At 38.4% G+C, this 5,237-nt stretch overlaps 1 long non-coding RNA gene across 1 annotated transcript; it reads right to left on the minus strand.

Moving 5' to 3' along the window:
• Positions 1–1,061: 1,061 nt before the first annotated feature.
• LOC145421901 (uncharacterized) lies at positions 1,062–1,976 on the minus strand. The gene is made up of 2 exons (XR_013903277.1): positions 1,390–1,976; positions 1,062–1,258 (listed from the first exon to the last, which is right to left on the minus strand). It is a non-coding gene; the product is annotated as an uncharacterized LOC145421901 (long non-coding RNA).
• Positions 1,977–5,237: the final 3,261 nt, after the last annotated feature.

Genomic DNA, 5,237 nt, shown 5'->3' on the forward strand with positions numbered 1-5,237 from the left:
CTATTACCTGTAATATACACCTGTAAATGTATTCTGTTGGTTTACTCTTATTTCAAACGACGTTTCTTACCTTTGATCAATGAATGAGGAGCGTTGGGATGTGTTGCGAGCGTTGAGTTACTTATTTTCTCTCCCGAAACGTAAAAGAGGAGATTTTTTAAAAGTGCCGCCGCATCTCAAACTCGCAACAGCGCCGGAAGACCGTAGTGGCCAAAAGTATATTACACCCGTAGTGGTTTAGTACGGTGGCCCCTAGAGACAAAGCACGTACAAACTCCAAAACACTTGCAAACTCCAAAACACGTACAAACTCCAAAACACTTGCAAAATCCAAAACACAACGGAAGTGCTCCAGGACGCTAGGGGCAGTGTTGAGCTTTTGTTACCTAGTAACTACACAAGCCAGGAAGTACCAATGACCGGATTTGGGGTTTGCAGCCTTAAAGGCCGCATTTTAAGGCCGATTACCTCACAGCCACAAGAGAAGGCTTTCCGAATTCAAAGGCTGCCCGAAATGCGGCCCTGAAATGCGTCCTTAATTTCCCTGAATTTTAAGGATGGGTCGGTGTAGCCTTCATGGCCCAACATATCCCAGACTTCATAGTGCGGTGGTGGTGTGGATAATTTTGCCGAAAAAAAAACAGTGGAAGCGGAGCGGAGGAAGAGTAAACTTTCAGATAGTGATGGGCAGATGAAGCCCCATGAAGCACTGAAGCTTTTCATCCAATTGGTTCACCCCAACGCGAAGCTTCATGAAGCTTCATTTGCTCTAGCAGGACACCTACTGGACGTAAAAATATTAGCTGGCATGAATTTGAAGAGTGTGGCATTTTGCACACAGCCTGTAAATGTCAACAACAAAAGGAGTGTGTAAAACATGTATATTGTAGTGATGGCAGTATACTGTGTATATTTATAGTGGCAGTATGGGAAATGATTATTTGGAAATGCTTGAAATGGAAATGATCATTTACTGTGAGGTGAGGTGTGGTTGGGGTGTGGACAGTAGTTGTGCTTTTGTAACGTTGAGGTATGGACAGCTACACACTGAGGCTTTGAGCCTCAGTCCTGCCTGTTCACATTTTATTCTGTAAAAACTAAATTTTCACTGCTTTTATGACCTTTTTAGTGGGGAGAACATAGCTGGGATTTAATGATTTAACAAATCTTTTGAATCCTTTGTCCTCCACAATGCTAAATGGCTGGGAGTCCTCAATCACCATGCTGACCAGGTCTTCATCTATTTGAGATTGTTCTCCTGAAGAAAGACAATAAAGATAAAGCACAAATATAAATATCACACACGTAACTTATAACAGTTGTATAATATTGTTATATCATTTAGTAACATTACTGCATGCTATATTATCATGGCATTTGATGGCTCACCTGGTCTTGCTCCACAATCGGTGTTCCCCTTATTCTCATGCAAAGCTCTGTAGTGCCTAAGCATGGATGAGGTGTTGTTGTTATATCCCAGCTCCCTGGCACATAGCAAACACTTCACCTTGTACAAAAGTCAAGACAGCTCAACATAAATTGTATTGCACCATCAGTATCATGAAAATACATCTTCTGTAGAAATTTACATACCTTGTTGGGATGAATAAGATCAAAATGTTCCCACACAGGGGAGGACATCCTCCTCTTCTTAGCTGGCTCCATTCTCTCCTGACTTTCTCTCCTCACTCTCATAAACCTCCAAACGGTCTCCAAACTCTCACTAACCGCAACTCTCCATCAAACACCCACATTTTGAATGAAGTCTGAGGGTTTATATCGCTGTCATAGCTCGCGGCAAAGTTCGAACCACTTCATGAACCAGTCACGTGGTACAGCCGGGCAGCGAGGCTTCGGACGTCATCATTTTCAGCTCCTCCCATAAATGAAGCAAGCCTCGATACGCGCTTCGCGGAAACGCCCCCTCCATTACTCGACACACGCTCCGAAGCCTCGATACAGAACGTCCCATCACTACTTTCAGAAGTAAGTACTGAATATTATGTCACTTATTAATGCGCAAATATTTTTTTAATGAAGAACATGAAACCATTATTGTTGGCCACATGTCGGGAAAGTTGACATTAGCGATGTTTGTACTTTCAGAATTAACTTGGTTTTAAAGCCTTTACTTTAATAAATATATATAGTCGACCTTAATCTTACAGAGATTGTGATGATTTTGTGGATAATTAAAGTCAGTCATATATCCACAAACACAACAAGCTGAAAGTCAGTGATGCTGCTCGGTTTGCAGTCCTGAACATCACGGCACAAGCAGGATCCACTGCACTGTTAATGTGAGCTGTGTTATATTGCTGCCTCTGTTCGGTGGTGTCGAGCCAAACGGACTTTAACGTGTGTTTGAACGAGCTGACGGTTCACTCGTTAAGCTGAAAGAAAGATGCTTTAATCACAGCAGTCACACATGTGTCCACTGCACCATCTGGAACTCTTCTTGTTTACACTCGTAATAACACAAACACTAAATCCTGCTTCTCTGGTGCTGTTGTGTAGCAGTGTGTACACCTGAGACTGTCACCTGTCTGTCTGTCCTGCACTCTCTCTCTGTTTCTTTCTCTCTGATTGTGGAATAAAAGTATGAACATGTGTTTATAAGTTACACTTGTGTTTGAATCCTGCAGCTTATCACACATTTGATTTCCATGTGTGACGACTGCAAGTGTCCAGAGTGAGGACAGACTGAGGGAGCCACTGCTGCACATCATCTGTGAGGCTTTGCAGCCCTGATGATCCACCAGGACAAACTCAGCAGTGTGTGAGGAAGAGGAGGAGGAAGAGCCAGCAGCAGCTGACAGATGGAGAGAATAGACAGACTGTTCCCTGTTTGTGAAGGACTGCTAGGAAAGTTTAACATAACTGTCTGTGCTGAATCAGTCTTATTAGGTAATGTTCAAATAATGTGATCATCCCAGTGTTTCCAGTGTGGGAGAAAGTACTCAGAGTACTCAGGGCCTTCAAGTTACACACTATGAAAGGCAGCAACAAGTTTAATGTTCAGAAACCTAAAGTCTGTATCAGCAGCAGAATGGAGCTAAAATAAATGTTTGTTTCAGTTCTATGAAGCTTTGAGTATTTTGGATCAGTAGCTGCTGTGTTTGTTGCATCATATTGCTGTAACTGTTTATATGCTTTATATATTCTGAGCTAAGTTGATCTATAGTGTTACATCATATTCTATAAGGATGTTATGTGTTTGTAGACTTTCTGCCCAGTTTGACCCATTTAGCAGACGTCAGCCTGTTTAAGGCTCTGATGTCTATTCTGTGTGACTTACAGCAGTTATGACATGGTCTGATTTTCTCACCCAATAAAGGAATATTTCATATATCAGTCTACTCTTCATTCTATCAGACACAGTTATCACAGCTCCTACATTTGCTTTTTACACATGTATGTAAGCATTGAGCCACATTTAGTAATGCCAACATACTGAAGGAACAACATTTGTCTCTTATATATGATACACCTATATATGCACTGTCAAAGATACTTGTCTTTGAGTGAAGATTTAAGGTGATAAGACATGTAAATAACTGCAACTTGAATCTGTACTGAGGCTCAGTATTTGACACAGAGTTCATGTTCACTGCTGTAATAGCTAATAATGATTAATATAATAACCATAATATTGGCCATATTATATTTACATTACCAAAGTGAGATGACTTTAGTCTCATGAACAACATCAGCTAATTCTTATTTACTAACTAATCTTAAATAACTGTTCAGTACAGAAATGAAGCCCAAAAATCATGTTTTACTGTCCTGTGGTCTCAGCCTCAGATACTTATCAAATCACACAAAGCTCTTGTAGAAACAAACAAACAAATGAACAAAATATGTTCTCCTTCATTTCTGTCAAACCAAGTTGTATGACACGTTTCCAGCGGTTAGTATCATGGTTGCTAGGCAACCTGGGAAGCGCGACGGAGACTAGACCGTCCCATACAGACAAACTTGCCGTTTATTTTGCAAATAGAGCTCAACACTGCCCCTAGCGTCCTGGAGCACTTCCGTTGTGTTTTTGAGTTTGTACGTGCTTTGTCTTTTTTTTGAATTTGCATGTTTTGTTTTTTTTGTTTTTTGTTTTTCTTTTATTAGTAATATAAACATACAAACAAAATGCACCATATATTACAGATTCAGAGAATAAACATTTCTTACATATTAGCAACTTTCATATATAGTGAAAATAAAATATAAAGATGGGGTCACATAAATTAATAGATTATTAACTCACTAAATCAAAATCTTCTACAAAGGAAACAAAAAAAGCAGCCTTTTTCTTTTTAACTAAAGTCAAAGATTTAACCAACAGGTTTAGGTCGTTTTTCCAGTGAGCTAGTGTTGGTTTAATCTTAAAAAAGCGACATTTATGTATAAAATACTTACACAAGATTAATAACACATTAACACCATAATTAGCTTTCTTTTCTTTCAAAAACACTCCAAACATTATCATATTTAAGGTAAATGGGGTAATTTGAATCCCACTGGAATAAAGCCAGGTATGAAAATCCAACCAAAATATTTGTATAAAATTGCACAAAAAGAATAGATGGTCCAAATCCTCCTCTTCTGTTTCACAAAATACACAATTACCCGTTTCTATTTTGAATCTATCACTAAGGAGTCTATTTGTCGGGTAAATTTTATTCAAGATTTTAAATTGGACTTCTTTCCCTTTAGGAGGGATAGGGAAGGTGATATAATCAGTTCTTATTTTTTCAATTTCTTCCCTTTGGAAATCTTTTAATATGTAATTACGTCTAAGTAAATTTGGAGAATAAAGACTCCTTAATGAAGATCTAAGAAACTTATTGTTGCATTTAACATCACAAAATCGAATACCATCTATATACAATTGCCTTAACTTGGGGGAGATGTCAGAATATATTATATCATTTACAACTATGTTTTTAAGTGACAATGGAATGGATTTTATAACCCGATTAAATTTACTTTTAGAACATTGGATATTAAACTTTTGGCAAAAATCTTGATGTCCTAGAACACGTCCTTCCTCTTCTACGAAATGGGCAATTGCCCAAACACCTTTTGATAACCAATCTTGAATAAAAATAGATTTTCTGTTCATCAGTATATATCTATTGTTCCAAATTGGGCTATTATGTGGAGTGAAATTATGTTTAAATAACATTTTCCAATAAAGAAGGACCTGTTTATGGAATTCAGAGAGTTTAGCAGGTAGC

The sequence above is a fragment of the Astatotilapia calliptera genome, chromosome 18, assembly GCF_964374335.1.
Source record: "Astatotilapia calliptera chromosome 18, fAstCal68.1, whole genome shotgun sequence".
Lineage (NCBI taxonomy): Eukaryota > Metazoa > Chordata > Actinopteri > Cichliformes > Cichlidae > Astatotilapia > Astatotilapia calliptera.